Below are 26,401 nucleotides of genomic sequence, written 5' to 3' on the forward strand. Positions count from 1 at the left end.
TCAGCACAATTTTCACATGGATCGACTTGTACTTAGAGTGAAGATCGAACGAGTTTGAAGACCCCGGATCTAGTTTCATCCATCCGGGTTGCGATATATATTCAGGAAAAATAAAGACATTTGACATGTACATCATTGCAGCAGATGGTCATCCTACTCAAAGGATGATAATTTCACCAAAATTATCAGAGTACCATCAGACGATCGTCTGTTCTATGTACAGAAATGAATTTATAAAGCTGAGCATGGGAATGCCCGCCTCAGCTAGATCATGAAAGTAGTATGAATCATAATGTATTGTATTGTATTTTATTACAGGTCTCCTCCCAGCAAATGGATGAACTTCGGACCCTCCTGGATAAAGCATATCACCCGATAAACGGCCTCATACTTTAGGGGGCAACTGTTATAGACATTTTTGTGCCTTACAGCATTGAGCATGAAATGTCCATAATCAAGGGATCCAAAGTCCCTAAACATGTTGTTCCTACCCCTAGAGGAACAAGGCCAGCAAACCACAACAATTCACAAAAGTTCTCCACCTGAAAACACTCAAAAACAAGCCAATTCTGGATCATGTCAACTGCTCCACTGAGCATCTATGCTGAATGTCAACTGCTCCACTGTCTACCTGCGTTGAATTTCAACTGCAACAAAGGCTACCTGCGCTGAGTGTAACTGGACAAGTGGCAAGCTCATTTCTCAATGTGTCAATGCTCAGGAAGCTTCCAAAATGACACTTGCATCAAGGAATTCGACTCGTGATGAGTAAGAGGTTCCAAATCTCCAAGTGGAAGCAAGAACCTCCAAGTGGACTCAAGAACTGAAGAGGGAGAGGACACTAGTCAGTTTCATACCAGCCTCAAGCTGACTCATCCTCTCTCCAAAACTCCTATATATAGATCCCTCCTCCATGAGATTAGGAGGTTGGAATTTTGTGATTGCAAAGAATTGTTGTTGGTTTGAGGTTGGATCATTGGGTGCTTAATGCTTTGAAGGGAGCTGAAGAAGGAATTCCATTCTGCTGGGAAGGAGATGCTGGATTGGAGCCCTATGGGTTGTATCTCTTCTTGAACCTTGTTATCAATCAATAAAGCTATCTTGGTTATTTCCTATATGCTGGTGTATTTTGTATGATTTGCATTAGTATATTTGACTTACTTCTAATCCTGAATCATTTATGAATATGTATATTTTCCTTTGTGTTGTGTTCTTCTCTTGTCGCAAGTAGTTGTTCTCTTGTCACAGGTAGATGTTCTCTTGTGATCTCGTTGGAATCAAGTAGCTGTTCTCTTGAGCAAGCGAGGAGGCAAGTAGCTGTGGACACCCAAAGAGAAGAGGATCTAGATCGAGGGACAACCGGAAGACAACGGTAAGTCTACCAATCTCCCCTCTTTCACATTTCATAAAGGAAGAAATCGAAGTAGCTGTATCTGTTTGTTGCTAAGGCGCTGTCACACCTTAGGTGGATAGGATCGTCTTGCATAGGCATTTTTCCCCACAACAGTTAGGAACTTGTTTGAAGAAACTGTTGAAAAAATGAAAATTAACGTAGGAACGCTTCCTCAACTATAAAGAAACTGCTAATAATGTATTGAAAAGGAAAAAAAAGAGGGAAGTTGGATAAGTTAGTTAGCCATCCAGCCAGCCAGTGAGAGTGTGATTGTAAGCCTACGGGCAAGAGAGGAACAAAGGCCACTGATATTAGAAGATCAGGCCAGAGAGACAGAAGAGTCTCATTATGTAATCAGTTGTAATATTTATAAATACGCAGATTTAATTCCAACTGTGTAAGTGTGTGTTTTTGAGTATCGAATCATAAATTGTGAGTGAATCAGAGATTTTCATAATATATATATGCAGGTGAAGTTCAACGAACGCAAAGAGGAGAGCGAATACACAGAGTAAAGAAGAATGCGACAGAGGATCGTAAAGGGCCATAGAATCCATTTGAAGGATCAAGATAATGCTCTGGAGGAACAGTGATGGAAGAAATCACGCAAAGTTAATCTCAGGAGAGAGTGTGCAGCGGAATAGTGGGAGACCCAGAGCCTTTGAAGAACCTTGAATACCACAGAAAAAACTGAATAAATAGCATAAAAACCCAAGCGGAAGGAAGAACGGAGGAATGAAACATTGGTGCACAGGAGCTGTTGGACCCTTATGAACAACGGCCAGGATTAAGTCACAAAGAGTTGAGTAGAGTTATTAATATCGCATCAAAGGAAATCAATAGGAGCTTTAAGAAATATCGCATCGTAATGTTATGTTGATGAGTGATTAACCTTGGGGCCTTAGGAAAGTGTGACGTGCGATACTGATGTAATCAACGAAGTGATTGCATCACAAACATTCAACAGAGCTGTATCGGTCAAAAAGGAATGCGACAAGCAATATGAGTGGACCTGATAAGTAATTAGGCTCAGTTTATTATATTAGAAGTCCAGTGTCATCACATAATGGAAGTAGAAGGGTTCATTTGCAGTGTGACCGCAGAGAGATGATACCCTGATTGTGATAAAGGCATGCATTGATAACTGTGCGGAGACCATATTAAAGCGGAAAAGGGTATGGTTTGTGATTTCTATTTTAAAAACATTATAACAAAAATAAGCTTTGATAAGGGTTATGTAGTTCAAGTTAGGTATAATCAAAGTATAAAGTGTGGAGTTTCGGTTATATATGTGCAGGTATTGTTCAACAAAGTTTATGAGGAGGATTAACTCCTGATAGAAAGGAAAGGATTATTTAAAGGAAGATTGGGCTACTGTAATGAATCATTTTGTAGAGACTGATAAAGAGGGTCGTAATCATTGATAAATTATAGTTTTGACTCAGCAGAGAGTCTAAAATTCCTGGGGCAAATATATATATATATATATATATATATATATATATATATATATATATATATATATATATATATATATATATATATATATATATATATATATATGCATACTATGGGTATACGCGGGGTAGCCCTGCGTCATCAGCATTCTGAAAACTTAGGTTTATTGCCCACGGGGCCTTTTTGTGTCATGTGTGGAAGGTTTTGGGTTTTGTCAACTATGTTGTTTGTTGATCATCAATGGGTCTGTCTTTTTGGACTTTACACTTGTAAAGATGTGTACTATATGTAATCTTTGTTAGGTTAATTGAAGGTTCCACTCTTACTTGACCAAAAAAAAAAGTTATTGTGAACATTTAAATATATACTCAATATATGAAAAGTATTGTAATGTCAAATAATAATAAAAATAATAATAACAAAATGTTGATTCAATTAAAAAAGTAATAAAAATAATAAATATGATAAATTGGTTTAATTCAATTTGTTATATTATAATTTTGTTCTTATTAATAAAATTAAAAAATCATAATATGCATCATGTTAAAATAAATTTAAATAATAAGTAGTTTATATACATATAAGATACGCATATACATAACCAATACACAACTTCCATATATGTACATGTCCTTTGTATATGCACTACTTTTGTATATGAACATATTTTCTGTATATGCGCATATCTTCCATATATATGCATCTAACATATATGTGAATCTTCTGTATATACGTATTTACCGTTATTGTGAAACTTCCATATACGTGCATATATGGAAAATTTGCATATTACAAAAGATGCACATATGCACATATACAGAAGTTGTGCACATAGAAAAGATATGCACATATATGTAATTTATGCATATATAGAAGCTGATTATATACAGAGGTTGAAGTTGTGTATAAATTTGGATATGCACATATTATGGAAGTTGCGCATATACAAAATATTTTCATATACAAAAGTTTTGCCTATATATAGGAAGAATTTTTGAACAACATTTGTATATACACATATATTTTTAATATGCACACATCTTATGTATACATGCATATCTTCCATATATGCACAACTTCTATAGCTGCGCATTTCTTTTGCATATGTGCAACGCCCAGATATGTGCATATTTCCCATATATGTGAAACTTCTGTATATGCACATATATGGAAGCTATGTATATCAGAAACAATGCACAACTTCCGTAATATGTATATACAACAACCTCCATATGTTCACAACTTCAATGTATGTGCATAAATGGAAGAAGCACATATACAAATGATATGCACATATATGAAAACTACGCATATACGGAAGACATGTGCATATACGAAATATGTGTATATATGAAATTTTCACAAATTGTATATATGTGCATCTTATGTATCATAGATCTTCAGTATGTACTACAACTTTCATATATGTGTATGTAAAAAAAAATTCTACATATGGAAGATATGTTCATATATGAAAATTGTGTATTTACAGAGGTTCAAGTTGTGCACATGTATCTACATATACAAAAGATATGTGCATATATGGAACTTGCGCATATATGGAAGATATGTGCTATACAGAAGTTACACATATACGAAATTTTCACATCTATCATATTTATAACACAACAATTAATTGACAATAATATAAAGTTTGGTTATCAACATATTAAACATGTAAGGAATGTGATTTGTAGAAATTTACATAAATAAAACAAAAAATGGAAGAATACTTAATCTCGTGGCATGGATGGAGTGCTCCTGTTGGAGCTGCCTAATTGAATTTACCACCCTGCCAACTAGGAGTGTCTATGATACTTCCTAGCCTTAGTAACATCCACAAGTTCCCTAGCCCTCCGAGCCCAAGTCCAACAACAACTGTAGTGTTTCCAAATTATAACCAACACTCTCTAATGGATCCAAGTTTGACTTCTCTCACTTTTCTCTTCATTCTCTCCCTCCCTTTCTCCACATTCCTCCCTCCAAAATAAATTCATCCAATGCCAAAATAAAGAACAAGCCCCCCTTCTCCTCTCATCCTTCTTCCCTTCATGTATCCCTCACTCATCCACCTCAACCACCTACCATTAAGACCATTAATACCCCCTTCCTTTTATTTTAATGACCTTTACTTTCATTCCTATATATTATCCATAAATAAATTTGAGCAAAAAAGTTTTCAACATTGCGAAAATAAATATTAATATTTAATTTAGAAATAAATTTAAGACAACTTGTCAAACCTTGGGAAATCATATTTTATACTTTTTACTAGATATATTTGTTATAGATCCATTTGGGCACAACACTCCCATCATCCACATCAGTGTTTTAGGGCTCATCAAACCCTAACTTCATTTGCTACATGCCCTAACCAAGTCACACTTTTGAATGCCTCCTTCCTAGACAGTTTCATGACTTGAAGACATCCTGAAATGACCTCTAAAGGGACCAGCACAGGTAGGCCCATGTAAGGGTGCACTACAGAGCAGTTGAGTCCATGCCAGGGTGCTCTGCAGAGCACTTAGGCCCTCTTTCACCCGCGTTGGGTGAGATTGAGTGAAATTCACATAGGGTTTGGGGAATATTCTTATCTCTTGGAGTCATCTAGAAGTTTCCCTCACTTATCAACTCCTATGAGCTTGAAAATGGATGAGGAATGAGTTAAGATGTAACCTCATCCCTTCCTCCATGGAACTAATTCTAATTATGAAAGGCCATTCAATACCCCCATTTATGACATAACCTCCTTCATCCTCCTATAAATTGAACACTCATCTAACTGATCAGGGGTTGGACTGTGTTGAATTATAAGGAGATAATGTTTCTATGAGAATTGACTTTGAGACAAGTATTGTTATACTACAAGTTTGTCATGCTATTGATGTGATGTGGATGGGATCCAAGCTAGAGGAGTGACTTCGAATCATATTTGATGGTTGTAATTCCTTCTTCTATTTCAATAAAGTATTTGAACCTTTTTCCCAAATGCTTATCTTGTTATATGATGCTTATATGTGTGAATGTATCTGATTCCATTTACTTGTATTCAATAGATCTTTTTCTTTGATCGGTTCTTTGTCTTCTATTGATGTTTACAAGTACTTTGCAAGCGTGTTAAGTACGAGAAGGAGCGACAAGATCGATATAAAGGAGACAAGAGGAAAGTGGAACTACAAGTAGGTCTTCTCATCTTCTTTATCTTATATATTGCTTATAGGAAAAGGCTAAAGTGTTTTAAATTGTTGTTCTAGATATGGCTACTTATCTAGGGAATTAGTATTTATCCATAGATAGCAAATTCTCCAAAACAAATTGGCAACCATACTGGGGAAGATCATCCTTTCTAGTAACTTATCCACCTCCTAGGACACTCTTGCAGACCATACTTGTGTTCATTGATTGTATTTCAGCTCTTTTGATTGAATTTTGGTCAAAATTGTGTCAAATTGCCTCTTCAAATGGCTTATTGTCACCAATGCAGGTTTGTGAGGGACACAGTGAGCTACAAAGAACCCTTGGCTAAGGTACAATGCTCTAAAGCACACTGTCTCCCATTTAGGGTTGCGCTAATCCTCCTAGGGTCAATTTCCCACCTTTGGGTTGAGTTTTTGCCAAATTTCCTCTGTTTGATTGCTTGCTGATTAATCAATGAATGCCATGTCTCAGAAAACAATTTTTTATCTCCTTTGCTAGCCCTACTTTGACTTAGTTGATTAATGTTTCTTAAAGGTTTTCTTTGTCATTATCGATCCATATTAAAAGTTATATTATAGTCGATTAATCTTTGTTCGAAAGAAAGTGTCATAAAAGTCTTATTTTCCTTCGAAACAAAACTATCGTAAAGTCTTTGTTCTTGTTAAAGATTGATTGATTGTATGTACATTAGTTTCCTTTTGTTCATATTCACATTAAGGAAATCAAAAAAGAAATACATGCATTTTTCATTGAAAAAATTTGTGTGTGCTCATATAAATAATTTTGGGTTGTGTTATATTCTTTCCACGACTAGCCCACATAGTTAACCGAGGGGTTAGAAGGGGGACGAAGCCCCCCCTTCATTGCATTGATTGCGTAGTGGGGGGAGTCACAGGGGGTTTGAGGGGTGTAGGTAACCCCATTCTATGGGGTCCAGGGAAGCGCCCTAGAAATTTTTGGTTTTGGAACCTATGTTAGGTTGGGTGGATCCACCTATGGTTTTGTGCATGATTTTTTGCACATGATTTTGGACGCGATGGTTTTTGGTCCATGGTTTTGGACGCGATGGTTTTTCAGTCCATGGTATTGGATGCTTCGACATGTATAAAAATGTATTATAACATTAAAAGGAACATAAAGAAAAATCAAGCTGGTAGTCCCGGTTTTGGGATCCAGGGGAAAATCTTTGTGTATGTGTTTTATGTGTTATGTTCTCGCATTGTTTATTTTTTGTGTTTTAGAATTTGTATGCATGTAATTCCCGTATGGGGTTAAAACCTACATTTGGTATCAGAGTTGTTTTGGCTTCAAGGGGATGCCTCTATTGCTGAGGGGTTTTTCTCGGGCCTGTGGTAGACCCTGTTCAATGGGAGATCTACGAGATCGATTTTGGTGGTGAAAGAAGATGGTGAGTAGTGGAAAGATAGAGATTGAGAAATTTAATGGTCAGAGTTTTGAGTTGTGGAAACTCAAGATGGAGGATCTGTTGGTAGATAAAGATCAGTGGATCATGGTAGATCTGGGTACTAAACCAACGGGAGTGTCTGATGAAGAATGGAAGAAGTTGGATCAAAAGGAAAAGAGCACAATACGATTGTGTGTCTCAGATTCATTATTACTGAATGTATCAAGGGAAGCTACGGCAAAGGCTTTGTGGGACAAGTTAGGGACTTTGTACCAATCTAAGTCTTTGCTGAATAAATTGTTCCTGCGGAAAATGCTATATAACCTAAGGATAAAAGTTGGAGACATGATGACAGAGCATCTAAACGCATTTAATACTGTGGAAATTCAGTTATCATTTGTTGATATTAAACTTTCAGATGAAGATAAGTGCATCAGTTTGATGTGTTCTCTACCAGATTCATGGGATAGTCTGGTTATTGCAATAGGTAGCAATGCAACTGCCTTGCAGTTTGATGAAATAGTCTCATCCTTGTAGACAGAGGAAATGAGAAGGAAAAATATGGAGAGACAGAATCGTGATGCCTTGCCTGTACAAGGACGGTCCCAGAACAGAAACAAAAATAAGTCATCGAGTGGGAGATCTAAATCTAGAGGGAGATCTAAATCTCCAGGAAAACATGTAAAGGTGGTGTGCTAGAAATGCGGAAAGGAAGGGCACTAAAAAAGGGACTGTAAATCTAAAGCTCCTGATAAAGGAATGGGATCTGATGATTCTCCTTCTGCAGCGGCGAAAAGCACATCAGATGAAGGTGGGGATGTGCACTTGGCTTCTTCAAGTACACATGTAGATCATGAGGCGTGGTTCATTGACTCAAGTGGATCCTTCCACTTCACTCCCCATAGAGAGTGGTTCTGCGAGTATGAGAAATATGATGGTGGTGATGTCTTCTTGGGGGATAACAGGAAGGCTAGAATCGTTGGTCGTAGAAAAGTAAAGGTGAAGTTGCAAGGTGGAAGGGTTACAACACTTCTGGGTGTTCTGCATATTCCTACATTAGCTAGAAATTTGATTTTTGTAAGCAAGTTGAATGATGCAGGTGTAAAAATAGTGTTCAAGAAGGATACTTGAAAGATGGTTTGAGGGGCACTGGTATTGATGCGGTAGTTCGAATTGGAACCCTATACAAGCTTCAAGGTAGCACTGTTGTTGATGGGTGCAACAGTTCTGTGGTTCCTGAAAGTGGAGCAGAAAATATGGTGGTTTATGGAGAGAAGACCATGTTGTGTCATCAAAGGCTTGGACACATTGGAGAGAAGGGCCTTCGAATACTTCATGGTAAAGGTATGGTAAAAGGTATGAGTAATAGCTCTCTGGATTTTGATTTTTATGAAAATTGTGTATATGGGAAGCAGAATCGGGTGAGTTTCCCCTCTAGTGGTAAGAGGGCAAAACAGATATTAAAGCTTGTGCACAGTGATGTGTTTGGACCTATGAAGGTTCCATCACTAGGTAATTCTTTGTACTATGTATCATTTATAGATGACTTCTCAAGGAATACTTGGATATATTTCCTTAAGAATAAATCTAAAGTCTTTGACAAGTTTAAAGAATTTAAGGCCTACCCATGGTCTACGGACCATGAGAATGTATAAATAGAGCGAGGCTCTAAGGGTACAAGTCAATTTTTTTGGCTGGAGAATGGTGTTATGGGTTTTTGAAAGTAACTGTGCTATGAGTCTGTACGTCTGGGTCGTGAAGTGTTAGTAGTAGGATAGAGGCTCCGCAGTTGTGTGCACGGAGGCTGGATAGAGTCTGCAGCTGTGTGCGCGGACCCCTGCAGCTGTGTGCGTAGGGCAGGAAGTGAATTGTACTAAATCAAGACTATTAATAAAGACAAGTTGGTTCTGAAATACTGTGTGGACTCTAAAACATTGTGGTTCTGGTTAATTCCTAGTTTATATATATCTATTTCGATATGTGCGCTAGGTTTATGTTCTGAATTTATGCAAATCTATAACATTCCTGGGTGCGCGTATTGGTTATCCCTAATAAATAGTTGCTTAAAGGCTGCAAGGAGTATATATACTCTATAAAAAACTCATAAATAATAACTATTAAGGAATTGCCTTGTTTCGGATCCACGCGGAAGCGAAGTGGCGCGAGGCCACAGAATAGTTCCTGACCCCTCCAGACCACATCAAGACATCCCAAGGGTGCAGAAACCTAGTTCCAGCACCCTCCCCTACTACCTCGGGTGAGACCTCAGTCCACGCCCCACAGGCTGCTGCCAAAAGAGCCGATAGCTGCGAGATTTGTTTGGCTAATAACTCTTCCAAACTTGGGTCAGGGCCTAATAAGCCAACAAATGGTTCTGTTGCTGGGACCGAGATCTGCCTAAGGGATGTCTGACATCAGAATGCTAGAACCCTATGAAGAAAGAGCCTAAGGATTGATTGGATTAGGAGTGGTACAAGTTCATAGTAGGTCCTAGCACACCGACGTGCAAACCATAGGTTAAACATGACGAGCACGATCCAATTTCCGGTATTCAAAGGAGCAGAAAGTGAAGATCCAGAATAATGTTGGTTCATGGTAAGGGTAGTATGGGAAGTGCACGGAGTTACGGATGATAACATAAAAAATTATACCCTATTTAGCGCACTGCAGGACCGCGTGTTGACATGGTATATAAAGTACTCAAGCGATCACCCGAATGTGGGAATAGCAGAGATCTGGGCTGAATTAAAAAAAGAATTTCGCTGGCCAAAATCAAAGACATAGTTGATCATTGGGTTCAAAGAGATTGCGATGCTAACTAGTGAAACCCCATGGGATCTAGTTCAGAGATTGAAGAGTACAATCCGTGAGGCTAACATGACGCTGGCGGATGCACAACACTGCACATGGTTTGTGGCATTGTTAACACCACATCTGAGGACGACACTGTCACAACAAAAGATCTCAACCCAAGCTAAAGCATTGGAGACAACGATGAGGTTGCATGAAACTCCAATACAAGATCTGGGGTTGGGAGTTCAACAAATCCACGTGCAAATACAAAACCTATGTTTAGAAATGCAAAGTTTAAGACAGGAAAAGGTGCCCCGGCCATAGGCCCGAGAGGACGTTTTTTGTATAAAATGTAGAATCCGGGGCCATGATAAGGATCACTCTCTGGTCTTTGCGAACTATGTGGCAGCGGGGGGACCAACACCGTTGCAACTAGAGGCACAAACAAGGCCAAGCATGGCACCCTCGCTCTGGTGCGCAATCTGTTAGGTGGGAGGAAAGCACAACATAGACAACTATCATCTACTGCCAAAATTTCACCAAACCCCCCAGCAGTTATTTTGCAACTTTTGCAGATCAGTGGGCCACACAGAGCGAGAATATCGTAGTTATCAATTATTGATGGACTGGTCACCTACCTACAAAATGTAGACTGAAGCGCGAGGTAAGGATCCAGCTGCAGCAATAGCGCGTGGTGGGTTCTAGGCATGTGGATGAGGACAAGGAGGAATGGGGCCACGAAGGGGTCACAAACAGCTAATCTGTTACAATTGCAGAGGACCAGGGCATTACGCGCGAGATTTTACCAACCTGAAGAAAATATCGTGCCATACTATGAGCAGCTCAATCATGAAATGATAGATTGCCACACACTGATAGCGCACATTTGTGAGAAAAGGGCAGCACAATCTACATCGACGCAGAATGTCCAAATGATGAGGTCTAAACTACACAAGGAAGACCGCAATGTGAACATGATGCTGAGAAGTGGCACGGCGACAGGGGAGGATAATGGGAAACTAACCAAGAAAGACGTAGGGGTTCACAAGGAGACATGTCTGGAAGTGAGGAAGAGCTTCGCGGAGGTCTCTACCCTAGGTAGTAAGGACCAACCCGAACCGGAAAGGGATCCCTCGATGCTAACTACCTTTTTAGAGACATGCATGAAATTGCTTCATGACAATAGGGTAGTTAAAGGATTACAAGAGTTGATAACTAGGTGCGCAGGGTTGGGTGAACCTCGCGTGGTCCGAAAATTGGGAAAACATGCTTCATGTAGTGGGAAGGAAATGCGATTAACAACACAGATTGGCGACTATGAGATGGATCAGATCATTCTGGACTTGGGCTGAGATGAAAATGTACTACCTACACAGACTTGGGAGCACATGGGCAAGCCCACACTACAATGGTCTCCTGCCCATGGGAAGACTACAAGGAATTATAGTAGATATAGAAGGCGTGAGCACCCAAACCGACTTTGAGGTAATAGAAATCATGAATGAAAGTATCCCTTACCCTGCGTTGTTAGGAATAGACTAGGCCACCGATATGAATGGGGTTATTAATTTAAAGAAGAGGAAAATGATATTTGAGAAGAAGTCACTCCGCATAGTCATTCCACTAGACCCGGCTGAAGGACCGCGTTACACTGAACCCATGCGTGACGAAGGAAGTGATGATGAACTAGATTGTATCTACAAGATTACTGCATGAAATCAAGATTGGGTCAATCCAACTACGGAAGGAAGAATATTGTGGGGGCATGCAGAGTCCTGCACCGAAGATTCAAATGAGGAAGATGAGTGGTGGCATAGTCGTTGGAATGGAGTAACCACGATAAACTACAATATGATGACTAGGTCACTGAATTGCGTCAGAGCTCAAGATCAAAAACTATGATGTATGATGGGCTGACAACAATAGATGAACTCCTGACCAAATTTGAAAGCGGGTACCAGTGCACCAACGGTTTGATGCGTTGAGATGGGCATTGTGCATGACACCTGCGCGTTGGTGGGGCACACATGAAGGAACCTTTGAAGATTGGCGTGGCTGCAGGCGCATGATGCAGATAAGATTTGGGAAGCCAGAATTGTTGGCATTATGATACAAGTGTTGTCCTTGATGGCAACTCACTCAGAGGTTGGTACAGGTGATGGCAACTTAATTAGAGGACAGATCTTAGTACAGCAGGCCAAGAAAGTTCATACACGCAGGTTCATTAAGCCCAAGTCGCGTATACACGCTAGTTCACTATATACCAAGTCGCGTGTACGCAGGTTCGCTATATACCAAGTAGGGTATACACGCAGTTTCATGAACGGAAAAGAGCGTACATGTCGGAAAGCTTACTTTTGGTCTGTGATGGTTATTCCTTGGAAGTTGTGTCAATGGTTTTGGTCCGTGGTGGTTGTGCCTATGGTTTTGGTCCGTGGCGGTTATTCCTTGGATGTTGTGCCTATGGTTTTGGACCATGGTGTCTCGACGGATGCGTTGATCCCTAGTTTTGAAGTTGATGGTATTGTGTTACTATGGTTTTGGACCGTGGTATTGTAAAGGGCCTAAGGCTATATAAGGAGAAGATCATTAGGCAAATGGAAGCAAGCAAGGTGTGTCTGATGAAGCGAGAAGATCTGGTATTGCTGGTTATCTGTTCGGGACGCTTGGCAAGGGTCGGATCTGACAGCGAAGGTATAAGTAATTATTTCTAGATCTGCACACGGGTTGCCTTTGGAGAAAGTGCGTATACACGCGGTTTTGGTACAGTGAAGTAGTGTATGCATAATAAGATTTGATATTTCAGGTTGCTATTGATTCTGGTGGTTGTTGCAAAGTTCTGGGCTCTGGTTTGTGTTCTGTGTTCTTGATGACAGGGTTTCAGTGATTCAGTATTGGGTGGTTTAGAGAATTATGATGCAAGTATAAGTTGATGATTGTATTGCAGTAATGTTTGTTTTGTACTCATGGATCCAGTCTGAAAATCAATGAAACGTGATCCCTGAAGGTTGTAACCGTCTGTAGGGTTGTAGCTCCCTTCCAGAAGTAACTGGAAAATGAGAGAGGGTTGTAGCCCTCTGCAGGTTGTAGCCTGTGTACTAGTAAAGAACTGCACCAGTACATTGTAAAAGAAGTTTCTCATTAAAGAAGAAAGAGACAAATTGCAGCAGGTGGTTTTCACCCACATTGGGTTTCCACCTTATATCATGGTGTTCATGTGTGTGGCTTTTGTGTGATGATCTGTTCTGTTATACTGCACTTGTTTACTGTTAATATGGTTAATAATGTTCTGATGCATTTACTGAAGATAAGCTAACTGAATCATAAGATCTCTGGATATACACTATTTGTTTTAGACACAGTAGCGTGTACACGCGTGTTCACTTAACTGAAGTAGCGTATATGTTTCTGAGTATGAAATTGGAAAGGTTTTACTAATCTGATAATACTGATTCACCCCCCCCCCCCTCTCAGTATTATTTCCAACAATTGGTATCAGAGCAGGTCCTTTAGAGCAAGCTTGATCGCTTGAAGGAAAAGATCCATCAGAATGGCTAATCTAGAAAGAGAGGCACACATCAGGCCACCAGTCTTTGGCGGGAACAATTTTACTCACCGGAAGATAAGAACCATTGCATATCTACAATCACTTGGAGCAGAATTTTGGGGAATCGTAGAAGGAGGATACAAATTCCCAACAGCAACTCCTACAGATCCAGCAGAGAAAAAGCAATATGAGCTCAATGCCAAAGCTGTTACTGTCCTATTGAGTAGTTTGAGACAATCAGAATTTATGAAGATCATGCATTTCAAATCAACTAAGGAAATATGGGACAAAATCGTTACAAGCTACGAAGGAGATGATCAGGTAAAAAGAGCAAAGCTTCAAACTCTCAGAATCCGGTATGAAACTCTTAAGATGCATAATAATGAAAGCATAGCTAATTATTTCCTGCGTATGGATGAGATTGTGAATTGTATGAGGGATCTGGGTGAAGAATTTGAGGAAGTTGTCTTAGTTGAAAAGGTTTTGAGATCTCTGTCTGCTAAATTTGATTCTAAAGTATCTGCCATAGAAGAAAAGGAGAATGTGCAGAAAATCACCATGTCACAGCTTCACGGGATCTTAACTGCTTTTGAAATGTGACAAGAGGTACCACCAGAAGTCGCATTCGAAGTGTCAGAGGAAGAAGATGAGGTAAATTTTGTCAAGAATCTTGAATGGGGAACTGGACGGTTCAAAGGTAAGCTACCTTTCAAATGTTTTCTATGTGGTAGAGTTGGTCACTATGCTGCTAGATGCCCTCATAACAAAGGAAAGATATCTGAAGAAGATGGTAGAAGCTATTATGCCCATATTAAAAGTTCATTCAATGATAGTGAAGATATTAGAAGTCTCATGGCACATGAAAAGAAGAATTCTTCATCCAATAATAGCGAAGATATTAAAAGTCTCATGGCACATGAAAAGAAGAATGCAGAAACTGAAGAAGTTGCCAAATTAAAAGAACAATTGGAGACAGAAACCAGGGTAAGGGAGCAATTGCAGGATATAGTAAAGGATTAGAGCACAACTATTCAGAGACTTGAATCAAAGATCCTCTCTCTAAAAGAAGATCTTAAAAAATCAAGAGAACAGAACAGAGAAGATCTTGAATATCAAGAACATGAAGTGATCAAACTAAAGCAACAAGTGGAAGAAGGAAGAAGAGCTGAAGAAGACCTAAGGAATCAGTATCTGAAAAAGGAAGAACAACATCAAGTTGAGGTAAATATCTTGAAAGGTAAAATAGAAGAAAAGGATAATCTTTTACGATTTCAAGATAGTACTAAAGTATTGGATGATATTCTTAATAGTCAAAGGTCTCCTGCTATCAAGACTTGTCTTGGTTTTCATGAATATGTTGAAGGTGAATCTAGTTCACAAGGTGAGGCAAGAAACTCTAATGAGAAATCTGAAATGCTCAACAAGGAACAACCAAGGAAAGAAATTCCTCAAGGAAGATCCTTTACTCCTAACTATGGACGTGATAGACGATCATTTTCTCCACTGAATAATGTTGAATGTTATGTATGTCATAATCTTGGACATGTTGCAGCCAGATGTAGAAGTAGAATGGTTCAAGACCATTACAAAAGATCATCGCATCCCAGGTATTTCAGAGGATATTGCTTTGCCTGCAATGCATATGGACACAAAGCAATTGATTGCGATAGAAGGAACATGAAATATGTAAGATGTTATACATGCAACAAATATGGACATATAGCAAGGGAATGCAGAAGCAGATTTCAAAATTCAAAACAAGAGGACCATACATCATCACAGTTCCAGGAATTGAAGAAGACAGAGACAGAAAAGTGTGGCATAACTCAGTCAGCTGACATAACAGACACAGGGGAATCTGAAAGTGATGAAATTCAGTATTCCATCTTGCATACGCTGATATAATGAAGACAAGTCGCGTATATACGCGAGTTACAGGCTGCAAAGTCACGTATATATAGAAAGGGCAGCAGAACAGACCCAGGAAATGGTTCAGTCATGGTTGACTCAGGCTCAGGGGGAGCATAAAGGGCAGCAGAACAGACTCAGGAAATGGTTCAGTCATGGTTGGCTCACACTCAGGGGGAGCATATTCTTCAAATAATTCATTGTTGGCATTATGGTTAGAAGTTGATGATGAAACTAAATGATACATCTTATTGTTTGATCAAAGGAATGGTTTTGCAGGCTTATGATAAATAGTTATTGCTGGTCTTAGAACCTGCATCTGCTCAGGGGGAGCATGGATGGATTGATACAATTTGGCATATACAAAGGGGGAGCCAAATCAGAAACTTCAGCATGTACTCAGGGGGAGTATGGACAGCAGTATGGACAGCAGAAGGTATACCAAAGAAGAGAATATCTTGGTCTGCCCTTTGCCCTTGATGTCAAAGGGGGAGAGTGACTTGGTGTGGTGGTTCCCATCAAGTCCAAAGGGGGAGATTGTTGGCATTATGATACAAGTGTTGTCCTTGATGGCAACTCACTCAGAGGTTGGTACAGGTGATGGCAACTTAATCAGAGGACAGATCTTAGTACAACAGGCCAAGAAAGTTCATACACGCAGGTTCATTAAGCCCAAGTCGCGTATACACGCTAGTTCACTATATACCAAGTCGCGTGTACGCAGGTTCGCTATATACCAAGTAGGGTATACACGCAGTTTCATGAACGGAAAAGAGCGTACATGTTGGAAATCTTACTTTTGGTCCGTGACGGTTATTCCTTGGAAGTTGTGCCTATGGTTTTGGTCTGTGGCGATTGTGCCTATGGTTTTGGTCCGTGGCGGTTATTCCTTGGAAGTTGTGCCTATGGTTTTGGACCATGGTGTCTCGACGGACACGTTGATCCCTAGTTTTGAAGTTGATGGTATTGTGTTACTATGGTTTTGGACCGTGGTATTGTAAAGGGCCTAAGGCTATATAAGGAGAAGATCATTAGGCAAATGGAAGCAAGCAAGGTGTGTCTGATGAAGTGAGAAGATCTGGTATTGCTGGTTATCTGTTCGGGACGCTTGGCAAGGGTCGGATCTGACAGCGAAGGTATAAGTAATTATTTCTAGATCTGCACGCGGGTTGCCTTTGGAGAAAGTGCGTATACACGTGGTTTTGGTACAGTGAAGTAGCGTATGCATAATAAGATTTGATATTTCAGGTTGTTGTTGATTCTGGTGGTTGTTGCAGAGTTCTGGGCTCTGGTTTGTGTTCTGTGTTCTTGATGACAGGGTTTCAGTGATTCAGTATTGGGTGGTTTAGAGAATTATGATGCAAGTATAAGTTGATGATTGTATTGCAGTAATGTTTGTTTTGTACTCATGGATCCAGTCTGAAAATTGATGAAACGTGATCCCTGAAGGTTGTAACCGTCTGTAGGGTCAGCACCTACGTACTAGCAAATGGATCGGCTAGTACAAGAGCTGAGGGGGTTGTAGCTCCCTTCCAGAAGTAGCTGGAAAACGAGAGAGGGTTGTAGCCCTCTGCAGGTTGTAGCCTGCGTACTGGTAAAGGACTGCACCAGTACATTGTAAAAGAAGTTTCTCATTAAAGAAGAAAGAGACAAATTGCAGCAGGTGGTTTTCACCCACATTGGGTTTCCACCTTATATCATGGTGTTCATGTGTGTGGCTTTTGTGTGATGATCTGTTTTGTTATACTGCACTTGTTTACTGTTAATATGGTTAATAATGTTCTGATGCATTTACTGAAGATAAGCTAACTGAATCATAAGATCTCTGGATATACGCTAGTTTCTTTAGACACAGTAGCGACATATATGTTTCTGAGTATGAAATTGGAAAGGTTTTACTGATCTGATAATACTGATTCACCCCCCCCCCCTCTCAGTATTATTTCCAAAAATTACGAATAACTAAAAAATACGATGGATGTGATGACCCTCGCATGCACCTCACTAGATGGGTCCAAGCCTATGGAGAAGAGCCTCAACCAGAGTGGGTATACTTGTTTTATCATACCCTCGATGTCATTCCAAGGAAATGGTACACTGAAATAGAGCTCCAACATGGTACAGGCAAATGGGATATCTTGTGCGAAGGATTTTTATTAATGTTATTATTCAAGGACAAATGGATGGACACTATTGATGATGCAATGCAAGTAGTAAAGGCTGCCATTTTCAAAGTACCATTGGAACTAGAAGAAATAGTGCAACCAGACTGGTTGCACTAGTTGAGCCGGGCCCTTGAATGTTACAACATATAGATTGAAGATGATGAGGATGATCCCAGAAACATAAATATTCCAGAAACAGGGGGGAGTCACGAGGTGCGCAGACCAGTGATCGAGGACCCCGACATCATCGCACCATTGAAAACAAAACACGTGAACATTGGCATAGAGGAGGAACTGAAGTATGCAACACTTGGGGACTATTGGGATAATGCAATGGTGGAAAAGGTTGTCAAGTTACTTCGTGAATATCAGGATTTATTCCCAACAAAAATCACGGATCTAAAAGGAATCCTCGATGACCTGGGGATGATGAAGATAACTCTAAAACTAGATGTGAAGCCAACCAAGTAGCGGCCCTATCGGTTGAATCCAAAATATAAAGCAAAGGTCCACGAAGAATTGGATAAAATTCTTGTAGCAGTGATAATTGAACCAGTAGAGGAATCTGACTGGGTAAGTCCTATGGTTGTACAGGAGAAAAAGCAGAAGAGAGAAATTCACATCTATGTGGATCTCAGGAAGCTCATCGATGCATGTGTTAATGATCCATTTCCAATGCCATTTACAGACAAAATCCTAGAAAATGTTGGGGGACAAGAAGCCTACTCCTTTACAGATGGTTTCTTGAGGTACCACCAGATCAAGATTGCGCCGGAGGATAGGAGTAAAACAATGTTTGCTACTGAATGGGGTTGTTTTTAGTATACGGTAATGCCTTTTGGACTAAATAACACAACGACAATATTCTCACGCATTGTGGTAGCTACATTCAAGGAATTTATACACAAGTTCTTAAAGGTATATCTTGATGATTGGACCGTATTTGGGCTGGTTAAGAAACATACCGTGACCTTACGGTTAATGTTGGATACTTGCCGACGACACCAGATTGTGCTAACTATAAAGAAGTGTACTTTCCTCGTCCCCTTCAGGAACTTGCTCGGCCATGTGGTCTGCAAGGAAGGCTTGATGGTAGACCTAGAAAAGATTGTTGTCATACTCAATCTGCAAGCACCGCGAAGTGTAAAGAAGCTGCGTGCCACATTAGGACACACTGGTTACTATCGAAATTTCATCAAGAGCTATGCACAGATCACGACACCAATGGAATAGTTGTTGAAAACGGACGCTACTTATTTCTGGAATGATGAATGTAACAAAAGTATAGAAACGCTCAAGGAAAATATGGCATCAACTCCTATATTGGTCTTTCCAAAATGGGACATCGAATTTCACATGCATGTTGACGTGTCGTGTATCACGATTAGCTTGGTACTCACTCAAGAAGGAGCGGAGGGAATTGATCACCCAATCGTGTTTGCAAGTAGACAATTGTCAAAAGCTGAGAAGAACCACTCCACTACTGAGCGCGAGGGATTGGCGATGGTATACGCGCTCCAGAAATACTGCAACTATCTACTCAGAGGACACTTTAAGATGTATACTAACCACTCTACGCTAAAATACCTAGTGAATAAGCTTGTGTTGGGGGGCTGCATTTGTTGGTGGTTGCTATTATTTCAAGAATATGACTTCGAAGTCGTCGTAAAGCCGAGATGTCTAAACGCAGGCCCAAACCACCTGTCCCGAATTGAGAACAGTGAAGAGCCCACAAATTTAGAGGAAGGACTACCAGATGCACAGTTGCATGCAGTGCGCGTCATGGATGACGATTTTGAGGATATATTCCACTTCTTAACCACAGGAACCACGCTGTAGGGATATTCTATTCAACAAAAGAAAGAATTGGTGATACACATAGCAGACTTTACTGTTATTGCAGGCCACCTCTACAAAATGGGCAATGATGAAATACTACGCAGATATGTACCTGAATTCGAGCGCGGACAGATCCTTGCTGAAGCACATGGGGGGGTCGCTGGAGGACATTATGCGGGCCATGCCACATCACAGAAGATTTTTCATGCCAGACTATGGTGGCCAACTCTACACCAAGACTCGAAAGCATACTGTTAGGCCTACGACGTATGTCAATAAACAAGGAAACCATCGCAGAGGGATGAAAAGCCACTCAAGCCAGAGATGGCGCTGCAACCATTTGAGAAATGGGTAATCACTTTTGTGGGGCCTATCACACCTCCAGGAAAGACGGGGGTGTGCTATATCATTACGGCAACAGAATACTTGACTCGATGGATGGAAGCGTAGCCGGTTAAAGACTACACGACTACTACAGCTACGAAATTCTTGTTCGAGAATGTGTTAACGCGATTTGGATGTCAAAAAATTCTAATGAGCGACCGTAGAATGCATTTCCTAAATGAGACTATCAGCTTGCTCACTTAGGAATTTCCGATATACCATTAACAGAGTACATTGTACCATTTGCAAGCAAATGGGACCATTGAAGCATTTAACAAAATTTTGGAGACAACATTGACCAAGGTATGTAATGCGCAGCGAAACAATTGGGATTTTCACATATCTGCTGTGCTATGGGCGTATTGAACAACATGCAAGAAGTCTATAGGCCAGACACCTTTCTGATTAGTCTATGGCAAGGAAGCCATCATGCCCATAGAATACATTGTACCTAGTTTACGAATAGCAGTGGCAACAGGCATGGCAGACTACGGAGCTTTGGAAGAAAGGATCGCGCAACTGGAGGAACTTGAGGAGGAGTGATTTATGGCAGGATTCCATCAGCACGTACAGAAGTAGCAATAAAAAGCTTGGCATGATCGCCATATCAAGATGCACATGTTTAAAGAAAATGATCTAGTATTACTATATGACATCAGGTTTGAAAAATTCCCTGGAAAACTCCGAATGCATTGGTTGGGACCTTATGTAGTCAAAGAAGACATAGATGGAGGTGCGGTCCAGCTTGCCAAGTTGAATGGTGAGCCTTTCCCAGGCAGAGTCAATGGTAGTCACCTAAAGCTCTACATAGGTGGGCAACCGCCTGACTAACCGACCGTAGGATAGTCTCACCGCTCCAGGCAGTTGAAAGAGAGTGCAGGACATTAAAGTAGTCTATGGGGAAGTTGCGCAACAATCAACGGACACTTAGAATTGGTATAAGGTTGTGGTTGCGCAGAAGGGGCTACATTGGTGCGTGTACAACCAGAAAGGTGACTGTTGCTGACACTATTCATGACAAGATATCTAAGTTATGGCAAAAGGGAGTAGGCGGTGGGAAATTAAGAGATAGGGTACGAGCCATATCTGGAACGATCTACCGCAGGCTTAATGTTACAACACCATGAAAGGAGGGAACCAGTGAATTTGAATTTGAAAACACTTATAAATCACAAGGGGGCATCCACTGAATGAGTTGCGCTTCTGAGAAAAGTAAGCTATTGTGCCTTCTTGCCGCTATGGAACTAGTCAGTATCTACGCTCAAGGAGTAAGCCCGAGGGTTGTGGTATGGCCAATGGAGATGCAAGACTTTTTGAATAGTATGGTGTTGACGGCTGTGGGAACCATGCAAAGCTCAGCATCGATGGTAGGGGATGTGCCATAAACTTTTAGACATAAAGCAGAATTGGTCTGGATGCCACTGCCTAACCCATGGGCTAGTTGGCGAACCATAAAAGCTCAGGGAAAGGCTGTAAAGATGGAGAAAAATGGTGGAATTGTGGTTAACAAGTCGTCTCTGATGCACCTTAAATATTGGGATATCACGGACAATAGCAATGGTCTTGCAAAATTGCAACATAAGCTACAACAGACAGTGCATACAAAAGATATGAAATTTGCAATTGGTTGCGTTGGCACGAAGAGGTCCCGTATGCAGCACCCGAGCTTGAGCTAAAATCCTATGAGGGGGTGCTCTGTGTTAACTGAGCAGAGTAGAATGAGCATCATCGGTTGTGTGAATTAGTGGAGGCAATGGAGCAGGAGTGAGAAGAAGAGTTGTAGGAGTCAAAGAGGGAGGAGCAGAACGAATTGCATCACTCATAGGGATGGTGGACCAAGAAGTTGAGGCAGCGCGCGCTGCTGCACCAACGAGTGACTCAGGAAGAGTCATGATGATTGTGTTGGGGGCCTGTTTGGTAGCGGAGGCCACGTGTAATGGTTTTTGGGCTTAAAGCCTATAAGTTAGGATAATAATATTGTAAATCTCCAAAATGCGTGGAGCGCGAAATGTAATAGGTCGAGTCAAAGGGTTGTCTGCCCAAAAATAATATAGAATAATAGGAAGTAAGTCAATCTTCCCATGGTCTGCGGACCATGGGAATGTATAAATAGAGCAAGGCTCTAAGGGTAGAAGTCAGTTTTTTTGGCTAGAGAATAGTGTTATGGGTTTTTGAAAGTAATTGTGCTCTGAGTGTGTACGTCTGGGTCGTGAAGTGTTAGTAGTAGGATAGAAGATCTGGAGATGTGTGCGCGAAGGCTGGATAGAGTCTGTAGCTATGTGCATAGGATAGGAAGTGAATTGTACTAATTAGAGACTATTAATAAAGATAAGTTGGTTCTAAAATACTTTGTGGACTCTAAAAAAAACTCATAAATAATAACTATTAAGGAAGTGCCTTGTTTCAGATCCATGCAGAAGCAGAGTGGCGCGAGGCTATAGAATGGTTCATGATCCCTCCAGACCTCATCAAGACATCCCAAGGGTATGGAAACCTGGTTCCAGCACCGTCCCCTGCTACCTCAGGTAAGACCTCAGTCCGCGCTCCGTGGGCCATTGCTGAAAGGGCCAGTAGCTGCGGGATTTGTTTGGCTGATAACTCTTCTAAACCTAGGTCAGGGCCCAATAAGCCAATAGAACCCAGTAACAAGGAAGGTTGTGTACAGTCGAGATGTGGTGTTCAGAGAGGTGAAATATGTTATTAAACATGAAGTCCAACCAAAGGAACCTAAGAAGATAGAGTTTGATCTAAAGGAGGAAGAATCAAACTCTACAGCAGAGGAGGAATTAGAAGATGAATCGCCACAACCGAGTGTGAGAAGATTAGTTCGAGAAAGAAGGCAGCCAGAAAGGCATAGTCCATCTACTTTTTGTTAAAAAATTTCTTTATCTATTACTGATGATGATTCCACAATGGTGAAGGAAGTAGTAGATTCAGAGGATGGAAAACTTTGGAAAGAGGCCATGGTTGATGAAATGGCATCTTTGCACAAGAATGAGGCTTGGGATCTCGTGGAGTTTTTGGCTAGAAGGAAACCCATTGGCAGAAAATGGGTGTTCAAGAAGAAGAGAAATGCAGAAGGAAAGGTGGAGAAATACAAAGCTTGGTTGGTAGCAAAAGGTTATTCCCAGGTGCCAGGATTGATTTTGGTGATATTTTTTCTCTTGTTGCCAAGGTAACTTCTATTAGATTACTTTTATCTGTTGTTGCTGCTTTTTATTTTGAGGTAGAACAGATGGATGTGAAGACAATATTTCTTCATGGGGATCTGGAAGAGGAAATCTACATGAAGCAACCTGAATGCTTTGCAATGAAGGGTAAGAAAGAACTGGTATGGAAGTTAAAGAAGTCTTTGTATGGGTTAAAAAAATCACCAAGGATGTGGTATCATAAATTTGATACATTTATACATGGACTTGGCTTCACCAGAAGCAAAGAAGATCACTGTGTGTATTTTAAATTAATTGGTGATCATGCTATTTATTTGGTCTTGTATGTGGATGATATGTTGCTGGTTGGAAATGACAAAGAAATTATCCAGGATTTGAAGACCCGATTGTCCTCCAAATTCAATGTGAAATATCTTGGTGCTGCAAACTATATTTTGGGCATGGAAATTAAAAGAGATCGGGCAAAGATGGAGCTCTTGTTAAACCAAAGGAAGTATGTCGAGACAATATTGCAGAGGTTTAATATGCAAGATAGTAAACCAGTGAAGGTTCCTATTCTTGTAGGTGTAAAGTTATCTGCTAAACAGTGTCCCAAGACATAAGAAGAGGAAGAGGACATGTCTCGTGCTCCATATGCAAGTGTAGTCAGTAGCCTGATGTATGTGATGGTCTATACTAGATCAGACATTGCACATACAGTGGGAGTATTGAGTAGGTTTATGTCAAAATTGGGGAAGGAGCACTGGACAACAGTGAAGAGGGTTTTCAGGTATTTACATGGAACTAGTGATTATGGTTTGTGCTACCAAGGAAGAGCAGGATTGGATAGATTTTTAGATATTCATGGCTTTGTTGATGCAGACTAGGCTAGAGATCTAGATCAGAGAATATCTACAAGTGGGTATGTGTTTAACCTATTTGGAGGTGCAGTCAGTTGGATGAGTAAGAAGTAATCTGTAGTGGCACTATCAACTACAGAGGTAGAATACATGGCAGCCACTCATGCAAGCAAGGAAGCAGTTTGGTTGCAGAGATTGTGTTCAAATATGAGGTTAGTAAAGGGAGCTATAAGGATAGACTATGATAGCCAAAATGAAATTTTCCTGGCAAAGAACCTTGCATATCATTCAAAGACAAAGCACATTGATGTTCAGTATCACTTTGTGAGGGATATGATAGAAGACAAAAAGGTGTTGCTGGTAAAGGTGGACACTTTGAAGAATACTGCAGATCCATTGACATAATATGAGAGCTTTGAGAAGTTCTCTTGGTGTAGAGAAACAATGGGCATTGCAGGGTTGGATAAATGACTACGCTCTCTTGTGATGCCCTATGGAAAGAAAACAACAAGTGTTAGAATGTTGGGTTGTGTTATATTCTTTCCACGACTAGCCCACGTAGTTAACTGGGGGGTTAGGAGGGGGGTGGAGCCCCCCCTTCGTTGTGCTGATTACATAATAGGGGGAGTCATAGGGGGTTTGATGGCTGCAGGTAACCCCACTCTATGGGGTCCGGGGCAGCACCCCAAAAAATTTTGGTTTTGGAACCTATGTTAGGTTGGGCGGACCCACCTATGGTTTTGTGCATGATTTTTCGCACATGATATTGGACGTGATGGTTTTTGGTCCATGGTTTTGGATGCAATGGTTTTTCGGTCCATGGTATTGGATGCTTCAACATGTATAAATATGTATTATAACATTGAAAGGAACTCAATGAAAATTCAAGTTGGTAGTCCTGGTTTTTGAATCTAGGGGAAAATCTCTGTGTATGTGTTTTATCTGTTATTATCTCGCATTATTTATTTTCTGTGTTTTAGAATTCGTATTAGGGAAATTGCTTTAGATTTTTCTCTTTTCTCTTTGATAGAAATAAATTTGATTGCTCTATCCCCATTAGCTAAGATTTTCATTGTTAAACTGAATGGAAAGAATGCTTATCATAATAGTTTCATTCCTAGGAATTTCATAATACATCACGTGGTGAACTTGAAAGGAAAATTCCTAAGCAAGATCAACTTATAATTAACATCAATTTACCTAATGGAGAATTGTCACCTAATAAAAAACATTTATTGGTTCTAGGCTAGAGACGTGTTCTGGCGTCGTAAAACAAAGCAGTTGTCGCTAACTTTTCTGCAATACATTCTGAGTGTGATACCTCATTCCACATATGTGAGTATATCGTAGCTCACCCACGTACCTTCAGGTATATAGGGCGGTGTTACAATACGTAAAGTATATGGGAATTCTCTCACTTTGCGGTTTTGCATTAGGCAGTGCTTATACGGATTGGGCCTCCATGTACTTTCGGGTATATATGGGAGGACAAAACTAGGTTGTTATCCATCCTTAGGTAACCGAGTCAGCCACCTTGTACACTGTGATACACCAAACAAAGAATTCGAGGAGATTGCCTGCCCGTACTTCTTGGTTCGCTAGGAGGTACTCTGCAGTTCACAGTTGCTTGGTAAACCTTTGGCCTAGCTTACCCCTTTTTGTTTATTTCCTTTTTGTAATAAAATTAATCAGCAATTGTGGAGGAACACCAACCCTTACCCCATTGTTCATGGAGAACAGCAAGAAAACCACCTTTACCACCCAAAACTACATATATTATGTCAAAGCAGTCTCGCTTAACTGAGTCAAGTACATCAAGAACTCCTGGTTCTTCATTTGAATTACCATAATCATCTATTTCGGTAACTACTGAGACACTAGTTACTCCAACTTTTTATGGTACATCCATTACTAAAGAAGAAGTTTCACAATTACCTCAGGAAACTATAACTGATACTAATGAAACAATAACCGAAGTTGTTCAACAACAAGTTGATCCTCAACTTGAAGTTCCTCAACAAGAAATTACTGCTGAACTTGAATCAGTTCAACTAGAAGTTAATCCAGAACCTATCATTGTTCAAATAGAAGTTACTTCTGAACCTGAAGTTGTTCAGGAACCTCTCCCTGAAACTGTTGTTCTTTTACCAAAACATCTGGACTTCGAATTTGAATATTCGGATGTTGTTACTTTACTGGAAGAAGATCAACCAGTTAACCCTCGGACATTACTGACTACTGAAGCTTACACTTTACCAACACCATAAGTCTATTACGGACCTGACAGTGAAGTTCTTCCACC

Source organism: Pinus tabuliformis, chromosome 5_2, assembly GCF_031772625.1.
Source record: "Pinus tabuliformis cultivar Carrire ecotype Pingquan chromosome 5_2, CPIR1, whole genome shotgun sequence".
Classification (NCBI taxonomy): domain Eukaryota; kingdom Viridiplantae; phylum Streptophyta; class Pinopsida; order Pinales; family Pinaceae; genus Pinus; species Pinus tabuliformis.